The 23,264-nt window shown below is 44.5% G+C and overlaps 1 protein-coding gene and 1 long non-coding RNA gene across 2 annotated transcripts in view; one reads left to right on the forward strand and one right to left on the reverse strand.

Moving 5' to 3' along the window:
• DCC (DCC netrin 1 receptor) overlaps positions 1-23,264 on the forward strand; it is a 1,145,836-nt gene that overhangs the window by 377,874 nt on the left and 744,698 nt on the right. The window lies entirely within an intron of this gene.
• Positions 1-23,264, reverse strand: part of LOC146351962 (uncharacterized) — a 52,750-nt gene that overhangs the window by 26,540 nt on the left and 2,946 nt on the right. Inside the window, exons 2-3 of the long non-coding RNA XR_014787500.1 lie at positions 4,485-4,614; positions 3,243-3,306 (exon numbers count right to left, since the gene is read on the reverse strand). This is a non-coding gene — a long non-coding RNA (uncharacterized LOC146351962). The remainder of the gene's footprint in view (positions 1-3,242; positions 3,307-4,484; positions 4,615-23,264) is intronic.

The raw sequence follows: 23,264 nt of genomic DNA on the forward strand, positions 1-23,264 counted from the left end.
ATGGCTGACCCCACTGGCAGTAATCCTCGTCACAATTACAATAATCATTGCTATTTATTTATGTCCTGCTTTCAAGGAAGCCCCAAAATGGCTAACAACATCATCATACAGAATACAATAGTATCAAATAAATTATCAAAAGGCAATAGCAGAAAAAGTTATAATGTAGTATTGTGAAGGTTTGAGGCATACAGAGGCAAGGAAAATGGTCAAGCATAGAGGCCTGGAGTTTTTTTGTTGGGAGCTGGTATCCCTGAGAGGAGTAGTTTCATTTCCCCAGTTAAGTTTCATTTCTTCAGGTTTGAAACAGTACTTTTGGTTTTGGGAGAGGAGGGTATAAAAAGAGAGAGTCAGAAAGAACTGAGATGTGAGAGCCGAGTTGGGGAGACCAGAGCCTGAAGAGGGAGCAGGAAGAAGCAGCCTGGAGAAGTCTAAGTACAGCTAGGGTAAAAGAACTTGTGTTTTGCAACTTTTATTTTCTTTTAATGCCTTTTGTATCACTCAGCCCTATTCTGTAAATACCTTTAGTTGTAATTTGGTTGCTTTAATTTACCAGTAAACTGTTCTGGTTAAAACCCCAAGTATCTGGAGTGTCAGTCATCCCATGCCTACAGCCTAAATACCACCACCAAGTGGGACTCTTAAGGATGCAAGATCCTTAAGGTCATTAGAGGAACCCTGGAAAGTATTGTTTCCATTCAGGTATTCAATAGGTAGTCCTGGATCTTCCATAGAGCCCTGTAAAACGTAGGTGTGCAAAGAAGTTGACTTTTGTAGATGTTTCAAGACCATGTAGGTATACAACTATGTACATGAGTAGGAAATCAGCCAAATGTGATTTAGCACTTAATTGCTTATGGGCTTGTTGTTGCAAATTTGCATCATTAGTTGAAGATGTCCAGAACTGTTTATTTGGATAGGAATTGGTCTATTTGGATTGGCAAATTTTAACTCTGTCTACTCAGCCTCTCTGATTCCTTGACCTAATGTTCTAAGTAGCTATAAAAGAGAATGTGCACTTCTTGTGGGGAACACACTTGAGTATGAGCTTTAGACCATGGTGATTACTTCTTGACCAAAGTTTCTGTGTGTGTGTGTACTCTCAGTGACAGCATTCTAATTTGCGACATGAAATCAATGATTTCAGTTTTCAGTTCAGACACTGGTTCAAATAAGCTATCAGTAGTGTTAAAATGTTTCTCCAATTCCACCATTTTATGCTGCAGCACTGGACTAAAGACAAAAGTGGCTGACAGGATGGTAACTGGACCTCCACTGGAACTTGAACTGATGTCAAACTTATAAGGGATTGTTAAAAAGAGAAGAATAACTTAAGAAAGCCCTGTGTTTGCTTGCATCATATAGATACACTACCTGTCCCCCAAAATATATTGAATCCCGCCAAATCTAGACTTCAGTGGGGATGGATGAATCTGCAATTTCAGTTTCCCTCAATTTCACATTTTTCCCATCTTAAGTTCAGTTCATCCCAAACTTTGAGAATTTTTTAAAGTTTTCCTGAAAACTCATAAGCATTTTTGTGATCATTTTTTTCCGAATACATGAATTTTTGCCTATTTCTGCAACTGGTTTTCCATAATATAATGTACAGTTGAACATCATTCTCTCTAATATATGCATTTTTACACATTTTTTGATTGGAGAACTCTACTTCAATTTTAAAATAAATAAATAAAAATGCACATTTTGAAGGATAACTGAGTTTCAGTTCACATAGTGGTTCAACAATGCAAAAGTAGGTATGTTCGCATTAATGTGTGAACTGAACACATTTCTCTCCCATCTCTAGACATCAACTGCATTTTTTGTGCTCCTCCCAAATTGCTGGGAAAGAAAAACCAGCTAGTTTTCCAGTGGAGGGACCAGGCAGAAAGAAGAAATGGGGAGCAATGAAGAAGGGGACAATGCATTGCAAAGGGAAGCCATAGAGATCATTCAACATTTACATTAGAGACAGATAATAGATTGATTTGGATCTGGAGCAGGACCTCCAGCTATTTTATGGATAATTATCCTAACCATGCAAGAAAACGGTCCAGATTCCAGCCACAACCACTGCAGCCATCATGACTTTTCAGAAGTTCATGAAACATAATTGTGCATCAGTTGTTTATGTCCTGTATTCTCACCCTTCTCTTCTTCCAGAAAGTAGTTTGCTGAGAAACTGAACAGCAGAAGCTAGTGAACAGTTTAAAAAGGAATAATAGACTGAACAGATTGGGAAATAGAAATCTGACCCTTTTTCAAGTATGAAGAGGCTATTTTTGGCAGAGGCATGAATGTTGTGAATAGGGGGATATGTTGTTTTTCAGTTGCCAGTGGAATTGGCATCCATATTCGACAGCTTTCTTCCAGTGCAATATGTGCATGGGACTGCATTCACACTTATTAGATTGCTGTTGCCCAGTGAGAGATAAATGAAGAGAACCGGGTTGGTTTGGCAGCTGGCAGAGAACAACTGACATGTGCATCTTCCTTATGGCTTCTTTCAAAATGCTGAGGTTTTACCTGGCTGCATGAGAAAAATAAGTACTTGATTTGCTTGGACAATCTGAGAAACAATTGAACTCCACAATTCCCTCTCACTATGCACTTTATCTCTCTATATTGTAGGGAAGAAAAATAATCACCCTAAAAAACAACAACAATCATTGTTCACATCTTGTTCACATCTTTTTCTGGAAAGGATTAACTCACTGTGTGATGATAAACTAAACCTATTTTCTTCCTTTAATCCCCTGAGTTTTGACCTTTGTCATCTTGGCCAAGCCAGAATTTAATTTCTGAAAACCGACTTGCTGCTGCTTTTAGGCTAGTTAAATGCGAAACCCAACCCAGCGCACAGCAGAGAGTGTCGGGTATTAGCCTAATCAGAAGCATGGTCAGGCTTTGGGACTATCCTGGGAGTGTGGTCTGAACTTGTTGTTCTCATTGAGGTGGTAAACCTGTGTCGGAGAAATCCTCAATGGATTCAAATGAATTCAGATTTCTATGAAACCAACTTGCAGATTCCATAGCAGACCTGTTTTTGTGTGTGTTGTGCAGACCTGCAGACTGTTACAAACCAAAACAAAAAACTGGGGGGGGGGGATTTGTGTGGATTCATACTTATGCAAGTACTGTATGTATTAGCGCTAATACACACACGCACTAACACACGCTTGTGCCAATGCACATTAGTGGTAAAGCACACTCGTGCAAGAGGAATGAAATTCTCTTACATATATATATCCATCCCATTCCATCAATGAGCGGGCAATCATGGAACAAAAGATGCCTGACAATCTGCAAAACACAGATGGAACAGATTTAATGAACAAAAATCCATACATCCTACCTGTGCCTGGACTGTACTACTTCAGATTGCTCCTCCATACAAAAATATAAAATGAACCATCCCTCCACTTAGAAGACAAGAGATAGGAGTATTGAGGACTTGTGGGACTAGCCAGAAGTCAAGACCAAAGAGCATGTCTAGACAAAATATAAAACTGGGAGGTAGGATTGAGTAGGAAGCCAGAATGTAGGACTAAGAATAACCAAGGAAGTTTGTTTCAATTCATTTTTGATAAGAACTTACCAAAATTCACAAATGTTTCCATATTTGAGATGGAACAAGTTGAGATTAAAATACTTTGGATGTGGAATAAACCAAAACTGATGGAGTCAGGGCTCTGAGTGCTTATCTCTGGTTTGAGTCCCTGTGTATGTATGTATGTATTTTATTAATCGCCCATCTGGCTGGTCACCCAGCCACTCTGGGCGATGTACAAAGTGTATAATAAAACAGTTTAAAACAATACAATTCTACAGTAAAAACACCATATTTCTAAAAATACCCTAACCCACCCCAAATGCCTGCCGGATAAACCACATTTTTAATGCATGGCAGAAGCTCATTAAAGAGGGGGCATGGTGGTAACATAACCATGTTATGTTGAATCAGGGCTCCCGTCACTTTTTTTTTTCCTGGCAGCCTCCTCATCTTGAATAGTGGGGAATAGCTGTACCTATTGCATTTAGGCCATGTAGATGAGTGAGAATTTTGTTTTAATTTACCAAAATTCCCAAATATCTTCGTATTTGAGCACTTGGTATTTTATTTTATTTTTACTTAATACAGGAGAAAATGAAACTGACAGATTTGTCCATCCCTATTCCTGACACTCCCTGTCATGCTAGTTTTCTGCAGCCCAGAAACTGGTTGCCACCTCAGTGAGATCTAAGCTTCCATCCTTGTATCCAGTCATGCCATTAGTACATCTTGTGGCTGCAAATTCTAAAGGTTAACTATGGACTGCGTGAAGAAATACTTCTTTCAACTGTCCTGAAACTCCCACAAATCAGTTTTGTTGGATAACCCTGTGTTCTGTTATTATGAGAAAGGGACACAACCTTCTCTCTATCCACTTTCTCCAAATCATAAATAATTTTATACACCTCTGTGAGGTTCCAGCACTCACCTTTTTTAAGCTATGAAGTCCCCGAAGTTGTGACCTTTCCTCATAGGGAAGTTACTCTGACTCTTTGATCATTCAAATTGTCCTTTTCTCCACTTGTTCGGGTACACAGAATTGGGGACCATCATTCAAGCTACAAAACAGTTTTGGGATTATCATAGTGGTAGTGGTGGTTGGTGGTGGTGGGGGGTGTTCCTCCATCTCTCTGTCTCTTTCCTCCCTCCTGTTTTAACAAGTTAAATAAACATTGCTGGCTCTTTTGCGCAACCTTTTTTTTAAAAAAAAAACTGAGACAAATAGAGACAGAGCTCTATTATCATCATGTTAAGTTCCTTCCTTTCCCTCTGTAATGGCACAAGGCAGTTGTGCCACCCATCCTTGTACTTCTTTAGACTGTTTCATGCTCCCCCCCCAAAAAAACAAAACAAAACAACACAAAACTGGGTAAAGCACAAGATAAGATGAAATTATCCTAGACCTAGTGGGATCAATCTCATCGATTGTTCTAGATGCCATACTCCAAAGTTCACTTGCCCCAAACTTCCATTCTTGTTCTTGCTGCTGCCTACAGTTTCAGATGTGCTAAAATAATTAAGGGCACTATTCTATGCATGTTTAGAAAGAAAGAAAAAGTCCTAGAACTCTGAGTATTCCCCAGCCATCCATGCTGGGAGTTGTAGGACCTTTTTTCCTGTCTAACCATGCATATGTTGTTCAGTCGTTCAGTCGTGTCCGACTCTTCGTGACCCCATGGACCATAGCACGCCAGGCCTTCCTGTCCTGCACTCTCTCCTGCATATGATTGTGCCCTAATTGATATAATCAGCATATTAATTTATCCATCCTCAGATTTTAAAGCTACTCAGTGCTGATTGGGCACATGAACTGATGGACATTTGGTTAAAAGTTATAGATTGGGTTGATTTAAGCTTTGCTCTAAAGCCTAGGGGGTATTTAATCATTATTTATTAAACCTATATCTTGCTTTTCTACTAAAAACAGCATTCAAGTTGGCTAGCTACGGTCCATTAAAAACCAAAGCTGAGATTGTCAGGATTCAAATATGACTGTAAGAAGTGAAAGGATTTCTGTACTCCCCACTCACCTCTCAGTTCTGTCAGCCAAGTCTATTTACTAAACCAATAACCAAAAAATGCAGGTTATAGCCTCCATCTGAGTCTTAGGAGCTCTATGCCTGATCTTTATTAGTTTTCCAGACTGTAAACTCCTTAAAGCAGGGGCATATTTGTGAATACAAGTGCCATAAAATCTATTGACCCAGACTGGATTATTACTGGAGCCTTGTCCAATTCCTTCCCCTCCTTTATCTATTTGTTTTCATTTTATATCCCCAGAACTGTAGTTATGAGTCCAATGCAATGCCTTTAAAATAAAGCATGTATTCACTGTTCTTTTGTCCACAAATGCTGAACTGCAATTTCAAATAAGTACTCTTTAAGGTGATACATGATGTTAAAATGATCACATCACTGTCCTATCCCATTTAAAAAATGTCAGCAAGGCAGATTTGTACATGGAAACCAGCACCCTGTGCAAATTCCTTAATACATCAGTAACTATATGCACAGACCAGATGTGGATGGACATTCAGATATTTACCCATATAGATAGGAAGCATCCAATGTCATCCCCATTCTTGTTAAAGAGTATGATAGGGTACCTTCCCACTCATTTTCAATGCCCTTCAGCTTATCAGTGGCAGCTAAATGGGAAATCCATGATCTCTCTTTTAAATCATTGCAATCTTCTTGGCCAATTGCATAGAAATTATTTTATGATCAGGTCCCCAAAACCAATGAAATGCATGGGAACTTGAAGGATCAATCCATATTCTAGGGTTTTTGCAGGGATGGATTGTAGTGGTAAAGATGTTATATTTGATCTCTTAAGCAAAACCCTGTAATATAGCAAGGTGTCCAGCGTTTCCCTCTCCCCTTCACTGTATCATTGGTCTTTCGGCCTATTTGGAGGGAGGCTCTGCCAGCCACTAGAGCACACTGAACATGTCCAGAGTGAATTGCAGAAGCCACTCCATCTTGATAGAGTGGAATGATTTCATTCCGCTACCTGCAAAAGCTCCACTAAGTGGAATTGAATGGTTCCACCCTTATCTGTTGAAATCCTTCTTAAATTGTAGCACCCAGTATTTCTGATGGTTTTATGATGTCATTAATAAATAGATTTGTCTCATAACCCCATATCTCTGTTGGATCAGGAACACCTTCTAGGCTCCTACTCAAAGTTTTGTCATTATCTGCCCTGGAGTATCTGAGGACATCACTCCTTCAAGCAATCTAATCCCTGACCTTTCCCTGAACTTCACTATGAAGTTTCCCTTTGTGTCTTATAATTTATCTCCATGGTACAAGCATATTTCGAAACAGCACCACACAGTGAATGCACTGCAACTAAGATTTCCCCTTCATCCATATTGGTTTAAATAAAAGCAGAAATTAGAACATAAAAATAATCCTAAGAGGCAAATGCAATTATTTTGTGATTTTTACTAGGTGACATAAAAGTTTTAAAATAATAGAAAATGGTAAGGTGAGATTGAATGAGGCAGATAGCAATAAAGATTAATTGCTCAGATAAGGTGTCCTCTCTTCCTGTTGGTTTTATAATATAAATTCTTTAGTGCCCTCTCAGAATATACCCAGACAGCAGAAAGAAGGGCAATAAGAGATTGGCAAGAGCAATGGAAAGGAGCATTTAAACAGAAAAGAAATGAATTGCTCAAATTAAATCTCAGACTTTTAAAACATTAGCATTTGAGAATGGAGGGTCTAATATAGATAAGAGATGAGTAGCCATGGTTTTCACTTAAGGCAGGGATGGCAACGTAACTTGTACTTTGCGAGCAGAACTCCCAAACACAAACCTGTCATTAGATATTTGTCTGCAATGTGATCTTCTGTTCGATGCAGCACATTTTAATGGCACAGTCCCAAGATTCCTTGGGGCCAGCAAATAATCGGGTTGGGATTTAATCATCCAACATATTAATTAATTAATTAATTAATCTATCACTGTTTTTTTTAATTTCAAAAATTAATATAAAAAGGGCTTCCAGTTAAAATTAAAACAAAACAATAAAACATCATTATGACTCTATCCGGACACAACACCAAACCATGGCTTAGCCTTACTGCAACGAACAGGCAGAGACTTGAACTATACCCTCCCCTTGTACTTGACAGTTAGAAAGTTCCAAACCTGGTTTGGAACCAAACTGTAGTTTACCCAGAAACCAGGATTGCAAACCAGGATCAAACCATGGTGTAGTGTTAGTTTGAATACGGTCTAAGGCAGGGATGGCAACATAACTTGTACATCGCATGCATGCCCCCCCCCCGGCCTTTGTTATGCCCCCCCCCCAATTCGCTAGTGAATTTCAGGAGCAAGGCAACAATAAGGAGCCCCTGGTTTTAAGGTAAGCAAGAGGCATTTTCCCACCAGAATTCAGTGGTATGGTGGTGTGGCAGCAAAAAAGCTGACTTTCTCCTTACAAGGAGAAAACCAGGTCTTTTTCCTGCCATGCTGCTGAATTTCAGCAACAAACCACCACTTCTTTGCTTTAAAACAAGGGGAAATGGGCTCCTTTTTGCTTCCATGCTGCTGATTTTCAGTGGTACATTTTGTGGGGGCAGGATAGAAGCCTGTGGTAGGTTCTGGGGGGGCTACTGCCCTGTTTTATTGTTATGAGGATGCCACATTTGTTTCTCATGTTCTTACCTGTTTTTATTATTTTTAATCTTGTTTTTATAGTGTTACTAGCTGATATACCCAGTGTTGCCCGGGATGTAATTTTGTCATAGGCACTATTTGTTAGAAACACATTAAGGTAGGATTACCCTTCTCAGAAAGGCCCCATAAGAAAGGTGAAAAGTTGAATCCACCAGACTTGATTAAAAAAGCACAACAATTATAATGAGCAGATTGAATAAAAAACACTACTAAAAATGCAAGAGACTCAACCTGTAAGCACTACTACAATATAATCTACACTGAATCTCATACTAATATTAAAATGTTCAGCAGAGGCTTCCTTGCTGGATATTGCAGGAACAGGGGAGAGAAACTAAATGCTCTCCACAGTCAGAAAAGAAACCATGAGTAAAGGGGAGGGAACAAACGGCAGCCAGCCAATCCAAGGTGAAGGAAGTCAGAGTGAATGGGAGAGAGACCAATAGAATGAAAGATGGCCAATAGGACGACTGGTACCTGAAATCAGAAACCTGGCCTGTACCACTTATTACTGTTCCTGCAATATCCAAGGGTGTACTTGTTAGTAAGGGAAAGTATAAACAAAGTAATAATGTAAACCAGTGACTCCTGTCATACACTCCAGCAATTAGAATGTGAACTAAAAGCGGCAGGAACTCTAGGTAGGGATGGCAGAGAATTTCTCCATGAATCTCCAGGAGGCCGAATGCCAACGCATTCAGCCTCCCGAAATTGGTGGCAAAATTCTCCGCCAGCCCCCCCCCCCCCCCCGGGATGGGACTTGCCTCGTGCGAATGTCCCTCTTGGTGGCGGGTCCTGGCAGCATTCCCCCACCGCCATTGCAAAATAAAAAAGGAAAGTTAAAAAAAACCAAAAACACACCCGTGATAGGCTATGTAACGATTTACGTAGCCTATCACAGCTAGATTTCCAAAGTCAGCCGTGATAGGCTATGTAAATCGTCACGTAGCCTATCACGGGTGACTTTGAAAAAAAAAAAAAAGCACGTACACAAATGGCGGCACCCATGGGGCGCTGCCATTTGCGTTCCTTAGTTTGGCATGTCTAGTCTACGTAAAGATTTACGTAAAAAGATTTTCACAAATAGCGTTCCCTTATTTTCGCCATAGTCTACGTAAATCTTTACGTAGACTAGATGTGCCAAACTAAGGAATGCAAATGGCGGCGCCCCATGGGCGCCGCCATTTGTGTACATGCTTTTTTTTCCCCCAAAGTCACCCGTGATAGGCTATGTGACGATTTACATAGCCTATCACGGCTGACTTTGGAAATATAGGCGTGATAGGCTATGTAAATCGTTACGTAGCCTATCACGGGTGGGTTTTTTTTTACTTTACTTTTTTTTTTTGTGGCCGGGTAGACGGGGCGCTCCTCCCCAGCCTGAATTTCGGTGGCGAGGGATGGGGTGCCTCCCCCCCCTCGCCTGAACTTCAGGGAGAGAACCGAAGCGCTTCCCCCCCACCGCAAAGCAAGCTGCGGGACAAGGTAAGTCCCTTTCGTCCATCCCTAACTCTAGGGCCCAAATGGCAGGCTCAGTGGCCCCTGCAGTGTGATTAGGCCCAGGGCAGCTCCCCCTTATGCCCTGTCTTACAGATGGCCCTGCAGCCAGCCACAAACACACAAACCCCAAAATCTTCAATTCTGCTACACGTAAAACTCCGCTATTTTGCCCTTCATTTTGCAATTGCCTTCTCAGTTCCCCCCAGTTCACTCTTTTATGAATAAAGCCCTAAGTCTCCACTCCACTGTGTCATGCCAGCCCCTCAGACAGGCGAGCACACACCGCACCACATTGCACATTAGTGTTAATCACACACTACTAACAGATACATCTGGCATTGAAAGGGGTAAAGATATTTAACACTAACTTGCTTGCTCGCTAGATATTGCAGGAAGAGGGGAGAGAAACTAAATGCTCTGCACAGTCAGAAAAGAAAGGATGAGTAAAGGGGAGGGAACAAACGGCGGCCAGCCAAACCAAGGTGAATGAAGTCAGAGTGAATGGGAGAGAGACCAAAAGAATGAAAGATGGCCAGTAGGGTGACTCATAGCTGAAATCAGAAACCTGACCTGTACCATGATTGAGAGGGTGTACTTGTTAGTAAGGGAAAGTATAAACAAAGTAATAATGTAACTCTGCAACTCCTGTCATACACTCTGGCAAGTGAGAATATGAAGTAAAAGGGGCAGCAACTGTAGGGCCCAAATGACAGGCTCAGTGGGCCCCTACAGTGTGATTACACCCAGGGCAGCTCCCCCTTATTCCCTGCGTTACAGACAGCCCCGCAGCCAGCCACAAACACACAAACCCACACACAATTTTTGACTTTTATATATATAGAAGATGTAGTATTTTAATATAAACCACTTCGGGACTTTAATACATTAAGGGCACAATCCTATGGGGATAGGTGGCTGCCTCCAAACTTGGAGGCGACCGCCTATCCAATGCAGGGCAGGAGAAGCATGGAGGGGATCATTCCCTCCACACTTCTCCTGCCCTGCATTTTCAGCTAGACAGCCAATTTCGGCTGTCTAGCTACGGGAAGGCAAAGTGGGAGAGGAGGCTGCTGGACAACACATAGGATGTGTCGTACTAGCATTTCCGCCTTCCCCACCCTGGAATGCCCCCCAGAATGCCCCATTTTAGCTTTTCTGCACTCTTCTTCCAAGCACAGATCCCGGGGCCATTTCTCACTGCTTGCGAGTCAGCACGGAAGTGGGGGGCAAGGTCGGTTCTCTGGGAACTGACCTTGGAGCAGGGGCTCTGAGGTCGGTTCCCAGAAAACCACGTATCCTATGGCCATCTAGCTGCTGACTGGCGGCCATAGGATTGCTCCCTAAGTGATACAGAGGTATTGTAAATAGATAAATAACTAAATGCTCCTTGGATCCCAGAATTTGCCTGCCCTTGGTCTATGGTGTTATAACAAAATAAATGAGACAACAGAGGAAGTGTCATGGTCTGTTTCAATGTCCAGGCAAATATAAAACCTTTCTAAGTTGTTGTCCAAATTTCACTACAGCATGTTCTAGTTGAACCTTTCTGGGGAGAATCTTCCCCAGGGCATCACCACAGAAGTGGCCCTGAAGAAGGGCCTGGGAAGGTGATCATCCATCCATCCATCCATCCATCCATCCATTATATTTCTATGCTGCCCAACAGCCAAAGTTCTCTGGGTGGTTTAGAAAGATTAAAACCTTAAAAATGCACTACAGAAACATAATCTAAACACCATTTGCATACTATTTATTTATTCACCAAATTCATATAATGCTCACCATTGTTTTTTTTTAAATCTCTAAGTGGTATTATACACACATGCACACATATACATATACAAAAATAATTTTAACAATCGACAATAAGAAAATGCTTCTGAAAATCTCCTCATGCAGTTAGCTGTCCAGATTTTGGAGTTCTGAATTATGGGGTCTTGTTTCTGAAGAGGAACCAATGCATTAGGAATCCTCCATTATTCTGTTTTCTTATTTCCAAATTTTGTACAGACTTTCAGTTCTTTCATGCTACACACACACACACACACACACACACACAGTATCAACAAGCATGTGCCAGTTGGCACAACACTGGGATCCTGATGTGACTGAAAGCATAATTATGTCAAGGTATTGTGGTTGTTTATCAGTGTACAGAGGAGTGCATTTGTACTCTGATAAAACAGAGAAAAATCCATCTTCATGTGATTGTGTGCACAGGTTCTTAAGACCCTTTTTGTATGGTGTTTTACCTAATGCACAGAAGCACAGTCTTATATATGCAGATCAGTAAAATATTAAACAAAGAGAACCTTTGAACCAAACAGAGCAATTATGCATCAGTTTTAGAAACCCTACCAAATTAAACCTCAATTCAGGAGTGGAATGAAGGCAGAGCAAACTCACATGACAACAAACAAATGGGGGGGGGGGATTGGCTCTTCCTGAATGAAAATTCAGAGACTTGGATATGAATAAAAGTTAAAATCATTAGAACTGGGGCACATCAAAGCTTGATAAAATGACGTTCAGAGAGGCACATAACCCACATTTTCCATCCTTCAGGAAGGCCTGGTTTCACTGGAATCCATTGAATGAGCAATCTCTGTGGACTTCATGGGACCTATGCCACAGGACAGGTGCCACTGTTGAAAAGGCCCTGCTCCTAGTGGATTTTCAAATACAATCACCCCCCCACCACCACCAAAGGCATCTGGAACAGGCCTCCATGATCCATCAAAGCTCTGAAGAAAATAGTTCAATAGTTCATGAAATTAGTTCATATTCACTAATATGAATAATGCTTAGCATTTACATAGTAATTGCAGGTGTCCAAAAGCTCTCCACAAAAAAGCTATTTAAGAAATCCTTACAACTCTGTATCATAGGTAGGGATGTACGGAACTTACTTATCTTTTCGCAGAATCTTTCATGGTGGGGGGGAGGCGCTCCATCCCTCCCCCCAGAATCCTCGACAGGGGGGGAGGTGATCCAGTCCTGCCCCCCGGAATCCTCGACAGCTGGCTCCGGGCTGTCCACAGCCGGATTTCCAGCCACTGACGAGCTGCTGCGGATACAAATGGCGGCCGCCATAGTGGCCGCCATTTGTGTCCAGCCAGGCAGCCGTGATAGGCTACATAAGAATTTACCTAGCCTATCACGGCTAACCACCCCCCCAAAAAAACCAGCATACGCAAATGGCGGCGGCTATGGCGGCCGCCATTTGCATTCCCTATTTTTCGCCGATTTATCTTACATAAATATTTACATAAGATAAAACGGCAAAAAGAAGGGAATGCAAATAGTGTAGTGGGCGCTATTTGCGTTCCTTTATTTTTCACCGTTCTAGCCTACATAAATATTTACATAGGCTAGAACAGCGAAAAATAAAGGAACACAAATAGCGCCCACTACGCTATCTGCATTCCCCCTTTTTTTCACCGTTTTATCTTACATAAATATTTACGTAAGATAAATCGGCGAAAAATAGGGAACGCAAATGGCGGCCGCCATAGTTGCCGCCATTTTCGTATGCTGGGGTTTTTTTTGGGGGGGGGGGTTAGCCGTGATAGGCTATGTAAATTCTTATGTAGCCTATCATGGCAGCAAGGATGGCAATGGCGGCAGTGGCAGCCCGGCCGCAGCCGGCCAGGAGACCAGCCGCTGCCCCCGCCACTCCTGCCGCTGCCAGAGCCGCTGCAACCGCCGCTGAATCCGCCACATCTGGCCCAGGTAAGTGCCTCCCGGGGGGATTTTTCGCAGGGGGCAGGGGGGCAGGAGGCAGTTCCGCCACGGATTCTGTGGCGGAATTCTCTTCCATCCCTAATCATAGGTATATCAGTAATATTTCCCCCCTCTTTCTTAACTTTTTCTTGAAAACACATCACAATAAAGGTAATATTATAAGGAAATCATTTAGCCAACTTTGATTCTTCCAGCCACTAAAACATTCCCACAGTGTTGGAAATCTTAACAATGAGTTTTGCAAATAATATATTGCCAAATAGACTTAAAATCTCATTCCCTGTGCCATTGCTGCACGATACTCTGTTCTGCAATGCAGTATTTTGTCTTGTCTTGTCTTGACATTTCATTTAATGTTTAATTTTGTGATGTCACACTTCATTTAGAGATCTCAAGTTCTGTTGCTGCCATTGATAAATTGAATGTAAAAATCCCAAACAAAATTTGCAGCAGTAAACAGAACCTTAAACATATAACTATACTTTGGACTGGTTTGCTGATTGAGAATTCCCTGTTCGGCCATCAGAGCAAATGCCACTTAAAGTAATCTAAGCCACTTAGGGGGCAATCCTATGGCCGCTACACAGGGGCTAGATGGCCATAGGATATCTGGTTTCCCAGGAACCGACCTCAGAGCCCGCACCCCGAGGTCATTTCCTGGACAACCGACCTCCCCCCACTTCTGCGCTGCCTTAGAGGCAGAGTGGAACAGCCCTGTGCTCTGTGCTCACAAGAGGAGTGTGAAATGGCCGAAAGGGGGCATTCTTGGAGGGCGTTCTGGGGCGCGGAGGGCAGAAATGCCAGTACAACACATCCAATATGCCATACAGCAGCCTTCTCCCATGCTCTGCCCTCCTGCAATCGGCTGTCTAGCTGAAAATGCAGGGCAAGAGAAGCGTGGAGGGAATGATCCCCTCTGTGCTTCTCCTGCCCTGCATTGGATAGGCAGTCACCTCCAAGTTCAAAGGCAGCCTCCTATCTGAAGAGGATTGAGCCCTTAGTGAACTTTTCCAAACCCCATTATTAATTCCCTCCCTCCCTCCCCCCCACCCCACCCACAGGGCCAGTTTGCATGTCACAACAAGCCACCATGGGTTAATTAATCCTTGGGGTGCTGCGGAATGTCCCGGCTTCCATTTTGAATATGTAAGCACTGGCTGTTGGGTGCCATGGTTTGTCATGTCATGCAAACCCAGATGGCAGAGGTTGTTTGAGGGTTAGACAATCCTCAAATAATTCATGGCTTGTATTAGGGTTATTTGGGTTGTATGACCCATGGGGGCCATACAAAAATGGTGCCCATAGGTACCCGGCACAACACAACAGCCCCACTGGATAAATTAAGCCAGTGGTAGGGGTGCACGAAAGTCACTTACCTGGTCTCGCAGCTTGCTTCGCGGTGGGGGGGAGGCGCTTCGCTGCTCCCCCCGAAGTTTAGGCCGGGGGGGAGGCTTCCCTCCTCGCCCGGCCGAAATTCAGGCCGGGGGGGGAGGCTTCCTGCCTTGCCCGGCCGAAATTCAGGCCGGGGAGGAGGTGCCCCGCCTCACCCGGCCGCGAAATAAAAAGTTAAAAAAAAAACACCCCTGTGATAGGCTACGTGACGATTTATGTAGCCTACCACGGCTAGATCTGCAAAGTCAGCCGTGATAGGCTACGTTAATCGTCACGTAGCCTATCACAGGTGACTTAAAAAAAAAAAAAACGCATACGCAAATGGCAGCCCCCATAGGGAGCCGCTATTCGCGCTCTTTAGTTGGTCGCTGTAGTCTACATAAATCTTTAGGTAGACTACGGCGAAAATAAGGGCAACGCAAATAGCGTTGCCCTTATTTTCACCGTAGTCTACGTAATCTTTATGTAGACTACAGCGATCAAATAAGGAACACGAATGGCGGCTCCCTTTGGGGGCCGCCATTAGCCGTACGTGCTTTTTTTTTTTTTTAAGTCACCCGTGATAGGCTACATGACGATTTATGTAGCCTATCACGGCTGACTTTGCAAATCTAGCTGTGATAGGCTACGTTAATTGTCACGTAGCCTATCACGGGGGCGTTTTTTTTTTTACTTTTATTGGAATGGCGGCGGCAGCAGCCGTTCGAAAGACCGGCTGCCGCCTCTGCCCCTGTCGAAGACCTGCCGAACCGCTGCCGGGACCCGCCACCGGGAGGGACATTCATGAAAGGTAAGTCCCACCCTGCGGGGGGCGAGGGGCGGAGGGGCGGAGAATTTCTCCCCGAAACTACTTTGGGGGGCCGAATACGTTGGCACTCGGCCCCCCGAAGTTTCGGGGAGAAATTCTCCCCCATCCCTAGCCAGTGGGTAAATTAAGCCGGACAGCGCTATATCAACTCCATCTGATACAGGGGCTGCGCCCCTTCCTTCCCGACCATCTGCTCCCATTGGTAGTACATGCCCTGGTCTCCTCTCGTTTAGACTACTGTAATGCGCTCTACGTGGGGTTACCCTTGAAAACGGTTCGGAAGCTGCAGCTGGTACAGAACGCGGCGGCTCGCCTGATTAAAGGCAGCCCCCGGCGAGATCACATCACTCCAGTGCTGAAGGAGTTGCACTGGTAACCAGTTGTTTTCCGGGCCAAATTCAAGGTGTTGGTTTTGACCTTTAAAACCCTATATGGTTCCGGCCCAGCCTATCTTAAGTAGCGCCTCCAGCAGCACCAGACAGGCCGCTTAACAAGATCAGCCTCGGATGGCCTTCTCTTTGTCCCATCAGCCAGGACAGCTAGACTGGTGGGGACGAGGGAGAGGGCCTTTTCTGTGGTGGCCCCCACTCTGTGGAACTCCCTCCCTAGGGAACTCCGTCATGCCCCCTCTTTAATGAGCTTCCGTCGTGCATTAAAAACGTGGTTGTTCAGGCAGGCATTTGGGGTGGGTTAGGGTATTTTAGAAAATGTTTTTACTGTAGAATTTTATTGTTTTAAATTTTTTATTGTATGTTGTACATCACCCAGAGTGGCTGGGTGACCAGCCAGATTGGCGATTAATAAATTTAATAACAACAACAACAACAAGAACAACAACAGCTATGGCCTGTTGTGTTGTGTTGTGTTGTGTGAACTGGGTCATAAAGAGTTCTTCCTGGATTCAAGTCCAAGCCAAAGAAGTAGGCAACTGCCCTTACCCCTCCCATTCATCTTGGTGCTCCTCTGGCTCTCACAGAGGGTTTCCTCTCTTGCTCCTTCTACCCAGTGCTCAGCACTACAATGGTAGCTGTCTTGGAGCACTGGGGAATGTAATTTTTCCCAGTGCTCCTGGTGGGAACCTAACTTGCCAATACTCCTGGTACCTTTCTATCAGTGCATATAGAAAGGAGAAAAGGGGAGACCTTTCTCCCTCCATTTCCCAGCAAGTGGGAGAGAAATTGGAGGTGGGTGGGAAGAGAGGGTGTAGAACTGACTTGGGAGGATCATAAAAGAGGGGTTGATTCAAAGTGGCTTGGATATGAAATTTACTAATTATTTATTATTTAGAAGTAACTTATTCCAAGGCAATCGAAGTTGAACTAGTGTCTGTGATATCTCTCATTCCCCCTCAAATGTGGGGACCTATATGGAAATGTGCCCATAAAGCTGATTGTAGGTAAGTGGGTAGGTGGGGGGCGATTTCCACTTTCCTCCCAAGCTGACTCTCCCTGCACTTTGTTTTCCCTCAGTTGCCTCCATTCCCTCTTCTGTTAAGCCTTATTCTGCTGTGGCCCATCCATGTAACCATGTTAGGGAGATGGTCACCAAATTCTCGAAACCATGGAGAACCTGTATCTGCTTCCCCAACTCGTTCCTTGTCATTCAGCTGTGTGTCCCATGCATTTTTATTTTATTTTCTTTGGTAGTTGTTGCTCACCTGTGTATGCCTGCATCAATTTTTGCTCCTTTGCCCCTAGCCTCAGGGAGAGCAGTCCTATGGCTGCTAGACAGTGTCTAGTGAGCCATAGGATTTTTTGGTTCCCAGAAACTGTCTTCCCCCACTCTGCCACCTCATAGGTGTCACAATTCTTCCCCATCTCCATGCTCGTAACTGCACTGTAAAGTGGGCAAAAAGGGGTTCTCAGTGGTGGGGAGGGGAGGAGACCGTGGAAGCATCATTACAACATTTCTTATGCATTGTCCAGCTTCCCCCCCCAGCTCTGAAGCCCCCAGCTAGCAGCCAAAATCAGCTGTCTAGCCACAAATTCAGGGTGGCCAGAGCATGGAGGAGAAGATCCCCTCCATGCTCTGCCAGCCCTGCATTGGATAGTGGGCAACCTCCAAGTTCAGAGGTGGCTGACTATCCCCATGGGATTGTGCCTTTAGGGATGTAATCTTTGCCCCTATCCCTTAGTGCAAGTTCTGTTGGTTGTTAAGTATACACAGCTGTGTTAAGTCTTGATGTAATAGCTACTAATTTCACAAAGGCATCGTTTCTTTTAAGCCTCCTTAAAGTAGTGCTATTTCCCAGTGTGTTTGGAGGTAGGGATGTGCGGACTGTGTAAAATCCACTGTCTGCATTTTGTGGATTGTCAGGTGCCTTTTGTTCCATTGTCCACCCAGACAGGGATGCATTTTTTCCCCCCATCATAAGGAAAAATAGGCACATAATTATGTAAGTATTTACATAATTTACCTTAGTAAGTAACCTTTAGCATATTGTCCCCCATTCCATTCAACATTTCCTCAACAGAAACGTGCGTATTTTCCTATGAATCTATATGCGTAGATTTAAGGAAAGTAAAAAAAAAAAAAAAAGTCATCCAGAAGTCCACGGACTCCGTGCGGCCTGAAGGGATCACTCCGCAGCAGTTTCCACAGGTCAGATTCTCAGAAATCTGAGCTCATTTTAGTCTGTCTCGAATTTCTCCAGCATCCCTATTTGGAGAGGTTTCTCAGTCTCTCTCTCTCTCTGATAGGGATGGACGAAAGTCCCTTACCTGTCCTCGAAGCTTGCTTCGTGGTGGGGGGGAGGTGATTTGCTTCTCCCCCCGAAGTTCATGCGAGGGGGGGCAGGTGCCCCGCCTCACCCGGCCGAAATTCAGGCCAGGCGGGAGGCGCCCCATCCCTCGCCGGCGAAATTCAGGCCGGGTAGAAGCGCCCCGTCTACCCGGCCACGAAAAAAAAAAACCACCCCCGTGATAGGCTACATAACGATTAACGTAGCCTATCATGGCTAGATTTCCAAAGTCACCTGTGATAGGCTACGTGACGACTAACGTAGCCTATCACGGCTGACTTTGGAGATCTAGCCGTGATAGGCTACGTTAATCGTTACGTAGCCTATCACAGGTTTTTGTTTTTGTTTTACTTTCCTTGTAATGTTGGCGGCGGCAGCCGGTCGAAACACTGGCTGCCGCCCCCGCCCCTGACGAAGACCTGACAAACCACCGCCGGGACCCGCCGCTGGGAGGGACATTCGTGAAAGGTAAGTCCCATCCCGGGGGGGTGGTGGGAGGGTGGCAGAGAATTTCACCGCCAATTTCGGGGGGCCGAATGCGTTGGCACTCGGCCCCCCGAAGTTTTGGGGAGAAATTCTCCCCCATCCCTACTCTCTGATGAGAGGACACAGATTCTCATCCACAGCCTATTAATTTCCATTCCTCTCATCTTTAAGGTAGTTGTTCTCTCATCTATGCCAGCAAAGTGAATCAGAAAGAGCGGAAAGGCAAGCCAACAGACTTACAGAGGTGTGGGACATTATTATATAACATAATGTCTTTATTGCTGTTTAAGCATTAGACCTAACAGTGATTAAAAATACTAAAAACAGCATACCCATGAATGGGACGATGGTTACAAATAATAACAGCATTAAGCTATGTACCAAAGTGCTTTCAAATTGTCCCTTAGGCAGCAAAGCACATTATTTCTAACAAAATCGCTTCTAATCCTGGAAGCCATGAGATCAAACAAAGATTTGGGGGGTGGGATAGGTTACCTGTTTGGCTTTGCCAAAATCTCTTTTGAAATGGTTTGGCTGAAACTAGGGATGTTGGAGGAATCCACTTAGGCGGTGGAACATGGCGAGCTTTGCTGGCTCACCCCCCCCTCGACCCACCTCAGGTCCAACATCCACCAGCTGGCTCAACTTGGCCCTCATGGAGTCAGGCCAGCTGGCAGATTTTCCAGTCACACGACAGTGAGGGCAGGAGTGAGAGGGGAGGCCCTGTCATACTTGTTATATTTGCAGTCATGCTGCTGCTGCTGCAGTAGCAAGGACGAGAGGAGGAGATGGGAGTGCATTTATGAGTACCAAGTACTCATAAGTACTTTTATGGTGATCATAAAAGCAAGCACCCCTGTTCAATGTCTTGTGAGTAGGGTTGGATTGAGTAGGCCCTGCTTGACCTGTACCTTGAGCATCCACCAGTGTCTTTGCCACCACCTCCAAATCCTACCAAACTTTCCTTCTAAGGAAGGGGTACTTTCCCACTGAGGAGAAGACTGGGACTACACAGCACAGCATCTCCAGTGGAAATGTGATGCTATTTGCATCCTTTTCCACTGATGGGGGGGCCATGTAAGCACTTTGCATGTGTTCACTAGGAGTGCAAGCAAGACATGGAGAACCCAGCTCTATCTTCCCTTTTCATCTAAATCCAAGAAAGCTGTTCAGGTTCTAAATCAGTTCCATATGCTGGTAATGGACTGGATGAGGGCAAGCAAATTGAAGCTTAATCCAGCCAAGAAAGAAGTGCTTTTGGTCAGTCGAAAGGCTGATCAGGGAACAAGGATTCAACCTGCGCTGGACTGGGGTTACGCTCCCCCTGAAAATTCAGGCTTACATTTTGGGTGTACTTCTGGACTCAGCCCTGGATGTGGATGCCCAGGTCTTGGTGGTGGCCAGGAGTGCACAGCTGAGGCTAGAGCACAACTGCACGCATGCCTAGAAACATCACATCTGGCCACAGTTTTGGCTTCAGCTATTGGGCGATTTTGGAATGTAATAAAAATGAATGAATGAATGAGCTCTACATGGGGCTGCCTTTGAAAATGATTCAGAAACTTCAGCTGGTCCAGAATGCTAAATGATTTAACACCCACCCTTCCTTCCTTCCTTCCTTCCTTCCTTCCTTCCTTAATCAGAGAACATAGGAAGCTGCATTCAACTAGGTCAGATGTCAGACTATTTGTCTGTCTGTCCACTCTGACTTTAGGGTCTCAGGCAAAAGCCTTTCCCATCGCCATCTATCTGATCCTTTTAAAAGAGGGGAAAAAAGAAAAGAAAAAAGCTGGAGATACTAGGAATTGAACCTGGGACCTTCTGTCTATTCTATCACTGAGCTATGATCCCTCCCCAAAGTGGTCGACCCCAGTATGAAGACATTAGATGCTGACTGGCTTTGAGACATTTTGCAAGCCTGGCCTTGCAGCATGAAGTGGCACAGCAGCTCCTGCTCCTGGTTAGGACCATTCCCAGAGTTCTTCAAGGAACTATTTGGAATGCGATTGCTTAGAGAAGATTGTAGCAGTGGAAACAGAAAATGATGCAGGCTTTCCCTGCAGAGGATCAGAGGAATTACTGTCTCTGCCAATTGGATCACCTGGGTACTCTGTGTAAAACATATATTTCAGAGCAGGTACAGAAATAGGTTGTGACATGTGATGCAAGCTGTCAGTGTTGGTTTGGGGGGGCAAGTCCTCTATGATACTGGAGGATAATTTAATGCATGGTTATGAGATGTGAACTGATATTTAGCAGCGGAGCAGAGTAAGGAAGGTAGGTTTTGTTTGCCCTGCTCTGGAGTTTTCATCTTAGGATCTTGGAAGGGAGAAAAGTAGAGGAACGTGTGCAATCGAAATGGCTTTTTCTTGTGTGCACGCGCACGTGAGTTTGTGTGTAAGTAGTTTCTAATGGAAATTAATACAAACTCTCTAGTAGGGATGTATGAAACCACCCCTGCCCGGGCTCTCTGGGTGCCTGCTGAAACACTGCCCCCCCCCCCCGGACCTGCGCTCAAGGCCCCAGGAGCTCAGCAAGCAAGTCGCCCACACCAACCCCGGGCCCATCCAGCAAGCACCTGCCATTTGCTGCCTTTCTTTTCTCACAAAAAAGAGGAGCTTAAAAACTCACAGGTTTAAATATGTGCAGGTTCTTTTGGCTCCCTTATTTTCATAAAACAAAACAAAAGACAAAAAGGTAGCGAAATGGCTGGTGCTAGCTGGAAGGGGCTGGGTGAGTGTGGGGGGCATCCGGGAGGGTGCCTGTAACCGGGAACCAGCTTCTCCTGTGCCTGCCCAGGTGGCAGTCAAAGGCAGCTGCCCAGGCAGCGGCAGCAGCAGGAGGCATGGGGCACTCCTGCCGCTAGCCGTCTTTTGCTCATGAGCAGGAGATGGCCAGTGGAAGGGGTGCCCCATGCCTCCTGCTGCTGCTGCCCAGGCAGCTGTCAAGGACAACCAACCAGGCAGCCAAGTCCAAGCTTGCTGAACTCCGTGGCACTCATTGGCCAGGCCCATCAGTGCCCTGGAGTTCGGCGAGCGGAGGCCAGGGGGGCGGGTGGGAGGGATTTCACCAGCCTCTCAGACTAACTCGGGCACTCGCAACATCCCTACTTTCCAAAGGCTTATTTCCAAGCTCTCTGAAGTTAAGTAAGATAGCTCAGATTTAAGGTCTTCCATGTTGGCTAGTCAAGGCTTTAGATACAAGCTATTTTTTTTATCTGTTTATCAAAGTTCTGGAACAAGCTTTTAAAGTACTCCTTCGCTGCTCCTTTTCAGATAAGCGAAATAGGAGGTGACTCAATTAGAATGCATGAACAAAGCAGGGTAATCAACCCTTAAATCTTTTCAGCATCAACATCTGGCAATATATGAAGCATTGTGGGGAGGGAGTATTTGCACCGCCTATGTGCAGAAAAGAACCCCACAGAAGGAGACAAACACAAAATGTGATATCACCAGGAGTGGCTGCTTTTTGCTGGCTCTTTAAGGGTGCAATCCTATGGGGAGGTGACCGACTATGCAATACAGGGCAGGCAGAGCATGGAGGGGACCTTTTCTTCCGTGCTCCAGCTGCTCTCCATCTGCAGCTAGATGGCCGACTTCAGCTATCTAGCCAGGGCACCTCAGAGCCGGGGGGGAGGCCAGATGGCACATAGGAAATGTCGCAATGGCATGTCTGCCATCCCCACCCCACCCCACCCCTATGAATGCCCCCTTCCTCCCCACCACTCCTCTTGCGAGCACTGAGCTGGGGACAAACTGTGCCACCTATGAGGTGCCAGGGGAGGGAGCAAGGAGGCGATTTTCTGGGAACTGACCTCAGAGCTCTAGCTCTGAGCTTGGTTTCCAGAAAACAAAAACAAAAATCCTATGGCTGTCTAGATGCTGTCTAGCGGCCATAGGATTGTGCCCTTAATAGAAGTGTTGGGGGATATATATATATATATATATATATATATATATATATATATATATACACACACACACACATACATACACATACATATACATACACACACATACATACATATATGGATTTCTGTCCCACTATGCAGAGAAGCAGCCTCAAAGTGATCATGGGAAGCCGCCCATAAATAACAGAAGGAATAATGGAGATAATTGTTTTGTTCACATTTTAACTAACCTAAATCACGCTTACTTAAATAATATGCAGAATGCAATGATCCTTTCATTTTTGTATTTCTATACATTTACGATACACTTATCTGGTTGAAAAGTGCATACAAAAATAGGAAAAAATTACATCAGGAAAAATTGCTTGCACATAATGCATATATTAGGGGGAAAGTGTACAAAAAAGCATACTACTTTTGACGGAGGTCCGT

This window comes from Heloderma suspectum, chromosome 2 (assembly GCF_057233095.1).
Source record: "Heloderma suspectum isolate Gila_16-S chromosome 2, 16-S_ref, whole genome shotgun sequence".
Lineage (NCBI taxonomy): Eukaryota > Metazoa > Chordata > Lepidosauria > Squamata > Helodermatidae > Heloderma > Heloderma suspectum.